The sequence below is a fragment of the Dioscorea cayenensis genome, chromosome 10, assembly GCF_009730915.1.
Source record: "Dioscorea cayenensis subsp. rotundata cultivar TDr96_F1 chromosome 10, TDr96_F1_v2_PseudoChromosome.rev07_lg8_w22 25.fasta, whole genome shotgun sequence".
Classification (NCBI taxonomy): Eukaryota; Viridiplantae; Streptophyta; class Magnoliopsida; order Dioscoreales; family Dioscoreaceae; genus Dioscorea; species Dioscorea cayenensis.
Genome location: NC_052480.1, coordinates 14,736,576 through 14,751,060, shown reverse-complemented (window position 1 = coordinate 14,751,060; position 14,485 = coordinate 14,736,576). Strand labels below are relative to the sequence as shown.

General features: G+C 42.2%; 1 non-coding gene across 1 annotated transcript; it reads right to left on the bottom strand.

Annotated features, from left to right (window-relative positions):
• Nucleotides 1-13,534: 13,534 nt before the first annotated feature.
• LOC120271183 lies at nucleotides 13,535-13,641 on the bottom strand. Its single transcript, XR_005539805.1, has one exon. It is a non-coding gene; the product is annotated as a small nucleolar RNA R71 (small nucleolar RNA).
• Nucleotides 13,642-14,485: the final 844 nt, after the last annotated feature.

Sequence of the window (14,485 nt, the reverse complement as noted above, 5' to 3'; positions counted from 1 at the left end):
GAGAGGTATTGGCTAGGGATTTGGAGAGGTTCTATAGCTCTGACATCGTGTGCCATTTGGAAGAATGTTAGTGGAAGAGCTTTCATCGGTACCGATTCGGTGAGGTGTATCCTAGGCCTGACAAAAGGACCCCTGCGATGAGTAGAGGACTCTCCACAAGACTATCGCCATGACTGTTGAGGGGGTTTCTATGGATTTTATGTTTTTACATTCGATTTCATTGATTGTATCTAGCTCCATAGAGAGTTAAACCCCCTAGTGGGTACTTGGGTATTTCTGAACCCTAGGATGTATTCATTTCATTGAATCTCTTTATTATGCTATTAATTAATTGATGTTTATTGTGAGTTCCAATATTGAATGCTTGATTGTATGAATACTCCCATAGAGTGACACTAGGGCTGAGAGTTTTTTTTGGTAACTCTTGTGAGTGAGTGACACACCACGAGAGTTAGACAAAGCTAGATTAGAGAGGGTTGAGAGGGTGAGTCGAGAGGTAGCGGAGTGTCCCCTTTCCCCTCCCGTGTGATCTATCCTACCTCCACATCTTCACATTCCAAGCGTTGATTGCGGCCATAATAGATTGAATGTGCTAAGGGATGACCTTCTGCTGGGGCTTAGTTGTGAGTGCAATGGAGTAAAGCGTAGAAGTGATCTTAGCACCTAGGGCTTAATTGTGACGAGGGATCTTCTACCTGGACTAAAGGTTTAGGTCTATACATAGGAATAGGGTTTATAACTTAGAATTCGTAGAATTTATTGCAATTCTATACGAGTGTGAGGTTGAGAGGTTATTCAATTTCTCCTCCGGGACATGTATAGAGTTAGGCATGGTTGACCTTAGATTTGGGACCATGTATTAAAGGATCTGTAAGCCTCACTATTGCATTAGTTAGGAAGCATAATAGAGGGTTCTTGCACTTGAAATGATTGTCCTAGGCGGGACAATATCCGGGTACCCCAATTGTTATCAATTGCCTTACCTTCTCCTTTACTTGTGCTCTCTTTCTTATTGCTTTTTACTTTTGTTGTTTGATATCTTGTCACACATATCACTATTCCTCTTTTATATATTTAAGAAACAATTTAAGTGTCTTTACACTCTACTCTTTGTGGATACGATACCCACTCATCTGGGATTATTACTTCGATGACACCGTGCACTTGTAGGACCGACACAACAGGTGATCATCATTTTCCAAAAGAACATCAAAAATGGCCGTCATGCAGCGCTGGAATGTTGCTGGTGCATTGCACAACCCGAAAGGCATTCTTCAATAAGCAAAAGTACCATAAGGCCAAGTAAATGTGGTCTTCTGTTGATCTTCTGCAGCTATGGGGATTTGAAAGTATCCCAACAGCCATCAAGGAAGCTATAAAATTGATGCCCTGCCAATCGTTCCAACATTTGATCGATAAATGGTAATAGAAAATGATCTTTATGAGTGGCATCGATGAGTGATCATACCACCTCGCCGAAGCCATGCGATATTCTCTTCACTTTGATGATACTCTTTACTTCCTTGACACTACTAATGAGATTGTTCATGAATACATATAGGAAATGTTCAATCCGGACCAGTACGAGGGTTTGTTCAACCAAGAGATGGAAAATGTAGAAGTAATGATGCTTGGTTCAATGGAAGAAGTACCATCTACTCTGGGGATCATAAAGAAGGTGCTCCGAAAGATGAAGAGGGCTAGGAGACACCACCGGAAACGTTCGAAAGCTGTTGGGGACATGCAGATCTTAGAGTTTCATAGCGCACATCTCATTTATATTAGTTTTGATTCATATACAAGCTCCCATAGCCAATGGTGGTTCACCTTAGTTGCAATGATTGTATTCTTGAGTTTAGGAGAATTTTTAACATTGAATGTTCTCATGCTCTAGTTTTTGCTTGAATTTTTAGGAATTTTTGCCCGATTGACACTTGTTGCACTACTTACCCTTCAAACTCTTTTGGAAACTCAAGTTCGATGTTAAAGGGAGTAGTTATAGTTATTTATTTTGTTAAAAAAATGGAAAAATGAAAAGAAAGAACAAAATAGTTTTATTGTCCAGTTATGCTTGTTGGGTGGAAAGAGCTACCACCTATGAAGTATGAAGCTACTCTCATAAGTCAGATACTAGTAATGCCCTAATGAGAGAAAGAGCTATCTTATGGGATGAGTGAAAGCTACCACTCCGGTAGAAAGAGCTACCACCTCAAAAGTGTGAAAAGCACCTTAGCGGCCGCTTTGGAAAGGGCTACCTTAGAAGATGTGTGAAGCTACTAACTTTTTTGTAGTTTTTGTTACTTTTTGTAGATAAACAAGTTCCTTATACTTAGAACTTTGAGGAGTATACTTTGGGTTGAATTGAGTGAGTTCACACACTTAACACGATTTCGGATTTGTTGTCCTTTTTTATTCAAGTTTTTAGCTAGAGCATTGATTTTTTGTATTTAGTGTTGAAATTTCCCTTACTTGTAGAATGATCTCTTTATATGCTTTGGTGAACCTAAGGCCAAGCACTTCCAATATTTCCTTTGTCTATGTTTTAATGTTTTAATTTTTGCTTGAGGACAAGCAAAAGGTTAATTGTGGGGGAGTTTGATAAGTGCTTGTGTGATAAGAATGCGAAGTGTTCTTTCATTATGATGAGCAATACTTTTATCGGGTTTTAACGCTAATATGTGTGTATTTATGTTACTTTCATGCATGTAGGGTCGTGAAGCTGAAAGTTAGAGAAAGAAGGCAATGTAAATCTCTCAAACTGATCTATCACACTATCTAATTCACAGTTCTACTCTTGAATTCTGGCAATGTACTCTTCAACGGATTCCTCCATGGGCTGTTAAATAGTATACGGTTCTTGCGGAAGATAACACGGCGTGTACTGTACTGCAAATAGTTGAACTTTCCGTTCCACATTTTCAACCATTCCTGTGTTAGTGTCGAGTAACTCGGGCATGTCAATCATTTTTTCTGTAATCAAAGAAAAAATACAAACCAGAATGATGATAGGAAAAAGAAGATGTGAAATAGAGTGAATGACTGAATATCTAAGAAAACAAAGTGCAAAGTATCTCTAAACGCCTACTCCTCGGCATCAGTGCCAAAAACTTGACAATGCCCCTTGCGTATGTCCCATAAATGCACAGGTTTTTCGAAGTAATAAAATCTTAGATGAGTGGGTATCGTAGCCACAGGGAGTAGGGAATAAAAATATTTGAATTGTTTTTTAACTAAGTGATAAGTGCTTGTGTGATTAGAATGCGAAATGTTCTTTCCTTATTGTGGGCATTACTTTTCTCCGGTTTTAATGCTAATATGTGTGTATTTATGTTACTTTGATGTAGATAGGGTTGTAAAGTCGAATATTAGAGAAAGAAGCCAATGTGGATCGTAAATGCACCAATTTGGAGGAAATCTTGTGAAGGTTCAAACATGAAGACATAAGTCGGGTTCAAGATGTGAGAATGTGTGCCAACCTCCTTGTATTCAAGTCAGAACAATGATTTGAAGGTACACAAGGGCAGTCACATTCAAGCATTCCGGCTTGTATATGTATAACATGATCTCCACCAACATGTCCGTTATTGAAGAAGCAAAGCGATCTACGACGTAAACGTGTGCCCGTTTACGTTAAATCAATGAAGGCAAGGATTTGGGAGTATATCAGGTCGGTAATATAGCAGGGCACTGTAGCAAATACTGTAGTAAAACACTATAGAAAGTGCTGTTCACAGCCGGCCGAAGGAGTAAAACAGAGAATCCACACGGGCGTGCATTAATTCCACACGCCTGTGCGAAAAATCCACAGGGACGTGTGGATTCCCGATTCCAGGTCTTTCGAAAACGGTTTCAGCATCCTTTTCTTCATCTTTTACCCAACTTGAGAGAGGGCCGCGGCTAGGGTTTTGAGAGGTATTGGATAGGGATTTAGAGAGGTTCTACCGCTCTAACATCGAGCTCCATTTGGAAGAAGGTTAGAGGGAGAGATTTCATCGGCATCGATCTTGCGAGGTGTATCCTAGGCCAGACAAAGGGACCCTTGGACGAGTAGAGGACTCTCCACAAGAACATCATCATGACTATCGAGGGGGTTTTCTATGGATTCTATGCTTTTACATTTGATTTCATTGATTGTAATTAGCTCCATGGAGAGCTAAACACCCTATTGGGTACTTGGGTATTTGTGAACCCTAGGATGTATTCGTTTCATTCAACCTCTTTATTATGCTTTCAATTAATTGATGTTTTATATGAGTTCCAATCTTGTATGCTTGATTGTATGAATACTCCCTTAGAGTAACATTAGGGTTGAGAGTTCTTGTTGGTAACCCTTGTGAGTGAGTGACACACCACGAGAGTTAGACAAAGCTAGATTAGAGAGGGTTGAGAAGTTGAGTTGAGAGGTAGTAGAGCGTCCCCTTTCCCCTCCGGTGTGATTTATTCTACGTCCATTTCCTCGAGTTCTTTGTGTTCATAGTAGAGTGAATGGGCTAAAGGATCACCTTCCATAGGGGCTTAGTTGCAGGTGCAACGGAGTGAAGTGTTAAAGTGATTTTAGCACCTAGGGCTTAATTGTCGTTAGGGACCTTCCACCTAGACCAAAGGGTTAGGTCTACATCTAGGAAGAGGATTTTTCACTTCGAATCCCTAGAACTCATTGCAATTCTATACGAGTGCGAGGTTGAGAGGTTATTCGATTTCTCCTCCGGGACATGTATAGAGTTAGGCATGGTTGACCTTAGATTTGGGACCATGTAGTAAAGGATCTCCACGACTCTGACAAGGTCCCCTTGCGTATATCCCGCAAGTGCACGGGTTTGTCAAAGTAATAATCCCGGATGAGCGGGTACCGAATCCATAGGGAGTAGGGGATAAAAACACTTAATTCGATTCTTAGCTATGTGAAAGATCAGTAGTGATAAGTGTGACAATGATTCAATTCTCGACAACAAAAACAATAAGTAAGAGAGCAAAAGTAAAGTAGGAGGTAAGGCAATCGATAAAGATGGGGTACCCGAATAATGCTCCGCCTAGGATAATCGTTTCAAGTGCAAGAACCCTCTATTACACTTCCTAATCAATGCAATGGTGAGTCGTGGAAATCCTTAATTACATAGTGCCAAATCTAAGGTCAACTATGCATAACTCTATACATGTCCCGGAGGAGAGATTAGATAACCTCTCAACCTCACACTCGCATAGAGTTGCAATGAGCTCTAGGGATTGCAAGTGATAAATCTCTTCTTAATTATAGACCTAACCCTTTGGTCCAGGCGGAAGGTCCCTAACCACAATTAAGCCCTAGATACTAAGATCACCTCAACGCTTCACTCCATTGCACGCACAACGAAGCCCCAGCAGAGGGTCATCCCTTAGACTATTCACTCTATTATGGCCGCAAAGAACTCGAGGAACGGAGGTAGAATCTATCACGTCAGACGGGAAAGGGGACGCTCTTGTACCTCTCGACTCACCCTCTCAACCCTCTCCAACCTAGCTTTGTCTAACGCTCATGGTGTGTCACTCACTCACAAGGTTACCAATAAGAACTATCGACCCTAGTGTCACTCTAAGGGAAATGTTCATACAATCAAGCATTTAAGGCTGGAACTCACAATAAACATCAATTTATTGAAAGCATAATAAAGAGATTCAAAGAAACGAATACATCCTAGGGATCACAAATACCCAAGTACCCACTAGGGGTTTCGCTCTCCATTGAGCTAAGTACAATTAAAGAAATAGAATGTAAAAAACAATGAATCCATAAAGAAACCCCCTCGATGGTCGTGTCGATGGTCTTGTGAAGAGAATCCTAAAATCGGGGTTGATTCTGCTTTAAATAGGGCTGGAATCGGGCGACTACATGGGCGTGGATGCTTCACGCGCCCGTGCGGAATTTTCACACGGCTGTGGATAATTTCAACACGCCCGTGTGGATTCTCTGAACTCTTGTTTTCTCGGCCGGCTACGAACGCTGCTACAGTACTTGCTACAGTATCCGACCTGAATAGCTTCCCGAATCCATACTTCCATCGGAGTAACGCAAACAGGCACACGTTCACATCGTGGATCACTTGCTTCTTCAATGATAGGCAAGTTGGTGAAGCTCTTGTTCTATGTGCATAAGTCAGAATGCTCAAGTGTGACTGCATTTGTGCCCCTCCAAATGGATGTGCCAACTCGAATACGAGGAGGTTGGCACACACTCTAGCATCTCACATCGACCTATGTCTTCGCGTTTGAACCTTAGCAAGATTTCCTCCAAAATCGGTGCATTGTGATCCACATTGGTTTCTTTCCTTCATACTCGGCCTCACAACCCTACCTGCATAGAAGTAACATAACAACACACATATTAGTGTAAAAACCTGAGAAAAGTAATGCTCAACATAAGGAATGAACGCTTCGCATTCATATCGTACAAGCACTTACCAAACTCCCCCACACTTAAGCTTTTGCTTGTCCTCAAGCAAAAATTAAAATGTTATGTGCATCAATGAAGAAAATATTAAAAGTGCTTGGCCTTAAGTTCACCAAAGTATACAAAGAGGGCATTCTACAAGTGAGGGAAATTTCAACACTAAATACGAAAAAACAATGACCTAGCTAAAAACTTGAATCAAAAAGGAAACAAAAACCCAAAATCGTGTACGTGCGTGAACTCACTCAAGTCAACCCGAAGTATACTCCTCAAAGTTCTAAGTACAAGGGATTTATTTATCTACAAAAGTGGCAACAATTTCAAAGATGGTAGTAGCTTCACACATCCTCTAAGGTAGCCCTCTCCAAAGCGGCCGCTAAGGTGGCTTTTCACACTTTCGAGGTGGTAGCTCTTTCTACCGGAGTGGTAGTTTTCACTCATCCTATGAGATAGCTCTTTCTCTCATTAGGGCATAGCTAGTATCCAACTTATGAGAGTAGCTTCATACTTCATAGGTGGTAGCTCTTTCACCCAACAAGCACAAATAAACAATAAAACATTTTTTTTTTATTTTTTTTTTCAGAATTTAACACAAGAAACAACTATAACTAGTCCCTTTAACATCAATCTTGAGTTTCCAAAAGAGTTTAAAGAGTGAGTAGTGCACTAAGTGTAAATCGGCCAAAAATTCCTATAAATTCAAGCAAGAACTGGAGCATGAAAACATTTAATGTTAGAAATTCTCCTAAACTCAAGAATAAAATCCTTGTAACTAAGGTGAACCGCCATTGTCTATGTGAGCATATATCAATCAAGAATAATAAAAAAGATGTGTGAACTATGAAACGTCTATGTGAGCATATAAAAAAGATGTGTGAGCATAAATCTCAAGTATATATAAAAGATAGATAATGAATACAACTCGTGATGCAAAATGAAAATAAATTCAGAAGGAGAATTCTTTCTGAATAAACAAGTCTAAAATAAAATGCATAAAAGAAAAAAAATAAAAGTCAAATGTCAGTGTTGCCCTCGAGCTCCGGTGTTACTGCTGCTGCTGGTGAAGACGCAAATGGTGGGTCCACCGGTGCCGGGGTAGAGGATGAGGGTGCCAGAGGAACTGAGGGTCTGGATCTCAATAGATCTCGTAGAAAGTCGAACCGGGCCATAAGATCTGTATACTGAGCTGACTGTATAGCGCGGAGCTTTGCAATCTCAGTCTGAATCTCTCTCATAACGCTCTCATGCCTCTCAATACAATCATAAGCTCGAGGACCCTGTGCTGCGGGAGGTCTGGGAATCTGCGGGGAACCCTCCGCAGTAACTCCTTCGCTCCTGGCGATCTCTGGGGTAGCTGTAGCAAGAATATAGATCCCTGGCCCACATCTTCGTACCAACCCAATCATCCTGATCGTATCAAACGCAAGAGGGGTAGGTGCAACTATCCTCTCAGCACCACGTAAAGTATATCCCAAACCCATTCCCAAAATGAGCCTGGTAATGTAGGGTCCAGCAAATATTAAACCCACTCTCACAGACTGACCCTCGTACCTTAGAATATCTGCTAATATCCACCCCAAGTGAATCGGCACATTACGGGCCATGGAGTATAAAAAGAGAATATCCTGCTCGGTCAGAGCATATGTGTTATCGGCTCCACTTGACACAGACCTGCTAATAACTACATTTAAATACCTGTAGCTCGACTGGGATAGGCTAGTGGCCTTCGACACCCACGGTTCATACTCCCCATGTCCATACAGAATCTTATACGCATGATGTGGAGTCACTGATACTGGAAAATCCACTGGTAATCGTCCATACTCCACTATACCTGTATAAGCGATATTGTACAGGCCCGTCCGAATCGAAAACTCAGTGACACTATGATAAGTGCTTGTGCGGTATGAATGCGAAGCGTTCATTCCTTATGTTGAGCATTACTTTTCTCAGGTTTTTACACTAATATCTGCGTTTTTATGTTACTTTCGTGAAGGTAGGGTTGTGAGGCCAAGTACGAAGGAAAGAAGCCAATGTGGATTACAATGCACCGATTTTGGAGGAAATCTTGCTAAGGTTCAAACGCAAAGACATAGGTCGATGTGAGATGCTAGAGTGTGTGCCAACCTTCTCGTATTCGAGTTAGCACATCCATTTGGAGGGGCACAAATGCAGTCACACTTGAGCATTCTGACTTATGCACATAGAACAAGAGCTCCACCAACTTGCCTATCATTGAAGAAGCAAGTGATCCACGATGTGAACGTGTGCCTGTTTGCGTTACTCTGAAGGAAGTATGGATTCGGGAAGCTATTCAGGTCGGATACTGTAGCAAGCACTTTAGCAGCACTGTTCACAGCCGCCCGAGAAAAAAAGAGTTCAGAGAATCCACACAGGCATGTGGAAATTATCCACAACCGTGTGGAAATTCCGCACGGGCGCGTGAAGCATCCACGCCCATGTAGTCGCCCGATTCCAGCCCTATTTAAAGCAGAATCAACCCCGATTTTAGGATTATCTTCACAAGACCATCGACACGACTATCGAGGGGGTTTCTTTATGGATTCATTACTTTTACATTCTATTTCTTTGATTGTACTTAGCTCCATGGAGAGCTAAACCCCTAGTTGGTACTCGGGTATTGTGAACCCTAGGATGTATTTTTTCTTTGAACCTCTTTATTATGATTTAAATAAATTGATGTTTATTGTGAGTTCCAACCTTGAATGCTTGATTGTATGAACATTTCCCCTAGAGTGACACTAGGGTTGAGAGTTCTTGTTGGTAACCTTGTTAGTGAGTGACACACCACGAGAGTTAGACAAAGCTAAGTTGGAGAGGGTTGAGAAGGTGAGTAGAGAGGTACAGGAGCGTCCCCTTTCCCCTCCGGCGTGATAGATTCTACCTCCGTTCCTCGAGTTCTTTGCAGTCATAATAGAGTTCTTTGCGGTCATAATAGAGTGGAGCGTTGAGGTGATCTTAGTATCTAGGGCTCAATTGTGGTTAGGGACCTTCCACCTGGACCAAATGGTTAGGTCTATAATAAGGAAGACATTTATCACTTAGAATCCCTAGAGCTCATTGCAACTCTATGCTAGTGCGAGTTGTTGAGATTGTTCAATTTCTCTTCCGGGATATGTATAGAGTTAGGCATAGTTGACCTTAGATTTGGGACAATGTAATTAAGGATTTGCACGACTCACCATTGCATTGATTAGGAAGCATAATAGAGGGTTCTTGCACTTGAAACAATTATCTTAGGGTGAGCATTATCCGGGTACCCCATCTTTATCGATTGCCTTACCCCCTTCTTTACTTTTGCTCTCTTACTTGTTGCTTTTACTATTAAGAATTGAATCATTGTCACACTCATTATCATTGATCTTTTACATAGCTAAGAATCGAATTAAGTATTTTTATTCCCTACTCCCTGTGGATTCGATACCCGCTCACCCGGGATAATTACTTCGACAAGCCCGTGCACTTGCGGGATATACGCAAGGGGATCTTGTCACACTCATGGAAATGGATGTCTGAATGCCCAAAACTGTATAGCATCCGTAGTGTCAAATCTCCCATGCATCAACCGAAACTCAAAAGACGATAAAACTTCAAGCGTCAATGCGCGGTAAGCTGGTTCACTGATCGTCAGTAGTCTTCTCCAGCTTCCTACTGCCAGCATCTCATCAATTTCATTAGCCAGCTCGTCACCCCGCTGAATATCTCTCAGCACTTGCAAATCCACAAAACAAGTCTGACCAAAACCGAGCGCAGAAAGTCTATCAAATCGACTCTGATGCTCGAGATTTGAGAAATCCAAGTGTAGTGGCTCGGGTGGGGTGACTCTGAGATGCTTTACTTCGTTCTTCTTCACGCGAGGTGCCATATGTGTCATACAAAAGAAGAAAATGATCAAAGAAGCTTAAAAGTAGTATATTGCAGAATTCCACACGGGCTTGTGGAAATTACCCACGCCAGTGTGGATCTGCAGGGCGTGAAAGTCCCGCACGGGTGAACAACAACTCTCAAAAATTCAACTTAGAACCACGTCCAGATGCTTTCTAAACATACACCATGCATTGTAAAAATGAAAATTTATAATTAAAGATATTTAATCTATGAAAAAATAAGAGTTAAATGGTATGATATGTGAAAACATTGAAAATCAGTATGACATATGAAGCAAAATCCTCCAAAACTACGATGAGCGGTCAAAAAGATGATCAGAAGTAGTTTTCAGGCGACTGGAGATGAAGAATGAGACGGATCACAAGGTTTTTAAGAAAAAAATCGCGTCTCTTGGAATTCTGTGCATCCACACGGGCGCGTGGAAATTCCCCACACCCGTGCCCCCACAGGAGAGCTTCACAGGGGCAGGAGCACACCCCTGGGTGCTCTCAGGAAAAAAACTCTCACTAACTCTTAACGATCTCACACAGGCGTGAGGAAAATAACCACGCCCGTGCGCTCGACCCACAGGGCAGCCGCACGCCCCTGTGGCTTCTCTGGACATCCGAGAAAAATACCAAGTGTTCCACACGCCCGTTCGGAAATTCCACACGGGCGTAGACATTTACATGCCCATCTCACAGGGGCAACCACACGCCCCTGTGTATTCTTGATAAGTGCTTGTGTGATATGAATGCGAAGCGTTCATTCCTTATGTTGAGCATTACTTTTCTCAGTTTTTTACATTAATATGTGTGTTTTTATGTTACTTTTATGTAGGTAGGGTTGTGACGCCGTGTAAGAAGAAAATGGGCCAATGCGGATCATAATGCACCTATTTTGGAGGAGATCTTGCTAAGGTTCAAACGCAAAGACATAGGACAGGTGTGAGATGCTAGAGTGTGTGTCAACCTCCTCGCATTCGAGTGAGTACATCCATTTGGAGGGGCACAAAAGCAGGCACACTCGAGCATTCCGTCTTATGCATACAAGAACAAGAACCCCACCAACATATATATCATTGAAGAAGCAAGTGATTCACGACATGAACGTGTGCCCGTTTGCGTTACCCCGATGAAAGTATGGAATTGGGAAGTTATTAAGGTCGAAGACTGTAGCAGAGCAATGTAGCAATTACTATAGCAGCACTGTTCACAGCCGGCCAAGAAATCAGAGAAATAGAGAATCCACACGGGCGTGGGGAAATTATCCAGTGGAGTTGCATGATTCCAGCCCTATTTAAAGCCGATTCAGCCCCGATTTTGGTATTCTTTTCTCCATCTTTTCCCCAACTTGCGAGAGCGCTTCAGCTAAGGTTTTGAGGGGTATTGACCAAGGTTTTGGAGAGGTTCTATGGCTCTGACATCGTGATTCCATTAGGAAGAAGGTTGGTAGGGGAGCTTCGATGGAGGCGTATCCTATACCAGACGAAGGAATCCTTGGACGATGAGTAGAGGACTTTCCACAAGACCATCGACACGACCATCGAGTGGGTTTCTTTATGGATTCATTGTTTTACATTCAATTTCTTTGATTGTACTTAACTCCATGGAGAGTTAAACCCCTAGTGGGTACTTGGGTGATTGTGAACCTTAGGATGTATTCGTTTCATTGAACTTCTTTATTATGCTTTCAATAAATTGATGTTTATTTTGAGTTCAAACCTTGAAGGCTTGATTATATGAACATTTCCCCAAGAGTGACACTAGGGTTGAGAGTTCTTGTTGGTAACCTTGTGAGTAAGTGACACACCACGAGCGTTAGCCAAAGCTAGGTTGGAGAGGGTTGAGAGGGTGAGTCGAAAGGTACAGGAGCGTCCCCTTTCCCCTATGTCATGATAGATTCTACCTCCGTTCCTCGAGTTCTTTGCGGCCATAATAGAGTGAATGGTCTAAGGGATGAACCTCCGCTGGGGCCTAGTTGCGCGTGTAATGGAGTGAAGCATTGAGGTGATCTTAGTATCTAGGGCTTAATTGTGCCTAGGGACCTTCCGCCCGGACCAAAGGGTTAGGTCTAAATCTAGGAGGATGTTTATCACTTGGAATTCCTAGAGCTCATTGCAACTATATGCGAGTGCGAGGTGTTAAGATTGTTCGATTTCTCCTCCGGGACATGTATAGAGTTAGGCATAGTTGACCTTAGATTCGGGACTATGTATGTAAGGATTTCCACGACTCACCATTGCATTGATTAGGAAGAATAATAGAGAGTTCTTGCACTTGAAGCGATTATCATAGGTGAAGCATCATCCGAGTACCCCATCTTTATCGATTGCCTTGCCTCCTCCTTACTTTTGCTCTCTTACTTGTTGCTTTTAATTTCTGAGAATTGAATCATTACGACACTTATTATTGTTGATACTTCACATAGATAAGAATTGAATTAAGTGTCTTTACTCCCTACTCCCTGTTGATTCGACCCCGCTCACCCGGAATTATTACTTCGACAAATCCGTGCACTTGCGGGATATAAGCAAGGGGACCTTGTCAAGTTTTTGGCGCCGTTGCCTGGGAGTTAGGCATTTAGAGATACTTTTCATTTTGTTTTCTTAGCTAGTTCACTACACATTCTATTTCATATCTTGTTATTATATCATCGTTCTGATTTTCTTTTTCTTTACTTTTGGTGCAGCTCCAGGTTATGGCCCAAGGGAATCCATCAATATTGATTAAAGGAGACCCTGAGCTTGAACGTACACTTTGAAGGAAAGGGAAAGAACCTGTACAAGAACAGCCTAATCCAGCTGATTTGGAAGTAGAAGGATCTGACAACATGGCATAACAAAATTAGCAACAATGAACACTATCCGATTATGCCAGACTTTCAGTATTGGGGACACAATCGAGTATTGTGCATCCCCCAATTACAGTTAAGAATTTTGAGCTAACACCGTCATTCATCCATATGTTGAAGCAGTCCGCACAATTAACCGGTTTGGCCGATAAGGATCCAAACAGTCACATAGAGAGCTTCCTTGAGGTGTGTGACATGCTGAAGATAAATTGTGTGATGGATGATTCCATCAAGTTGAGAGCCTTCTCATTTTCCTTAAAGGGGAAAGCGAAGCAGTGGCTACACTCATTACCTAGATCATCAATCACTACATGGGAGGAGATGGTAGAAGCTTTTCTAGCCTGTTATTTCCCTCCCGGAAAATCAGCAAAGCTTAGGAATGAGATCTCATCCTTTATGCAGTTGGAATTGGAGTCTCTATTTGAGATATGGGAAAGGTTCAAGGAACTCCTGTGCAAGTGTCCGCAACATGGATTCCCGGAGTGGATGATTGTTCAAACCTTCTACAATGGTTTGGACACGAGTACAAGGCAACTCTTGGATGCGGCGGCAGGAGGTACCTTAGGTAGCAAAACCCCTGACGAGGCTTGTCAATTGATTGAGGAAATGGGGTTAAATAGCTACCAGTGGAATGCTAGGGAAAAGAAAAAAGTGGCCGCTCTCCATGAAATTGATGCGGTAACTTCATTGGCGGCCCAAGTGGAGAGTTTGAGTAAGATGCTAGATCTTATAGCTTCGAATAGAGTTGTAGCCGTGACCAATTGCACTGGTTGTGGTGGAGGACATGCTCCCTCCAATTGCCCAATCGTCATTGGTGATGTTTCTTCAGTTGAGAATGTTGACTTTGTAGGTAATGGAATGAGACCTCAAGGGAATCCATACAGCAACACCTACAATTCAGGTTGGAAGAATCATCCCAACTTTTCATGGAGTAATCAAGGACCACAGAAGACCATGGAGCCATCGGGGTTCCAATAACAACAACAAGCCCCTCAAGTGGAAAACAAAATTTTAGGTTTGGAAACCCGAATAACTGATTTGGAGAAGCACTTGGCTAGGTTTGTTCAATAGGCAAATACAAGGTTTGAATCAGTTGATGCTACACTTCACAATCACACCGCCTCCTTGCACAATCTTGAAAATCAAGTGGGGCAAATTGTGAAGTCTCTCTCCGAAATGCCACATGGGAGTTTACCAAGTAACACGGAAACCAACCCGAGAGAACATATGAAGGCGATCGCTTTAAGAAGCGGTCGTGAGGTTGAAGAGAGGCTTCCGAGTGAGAAGCCGAAAGAACACGCACCCGAGGTTATAGAGGTT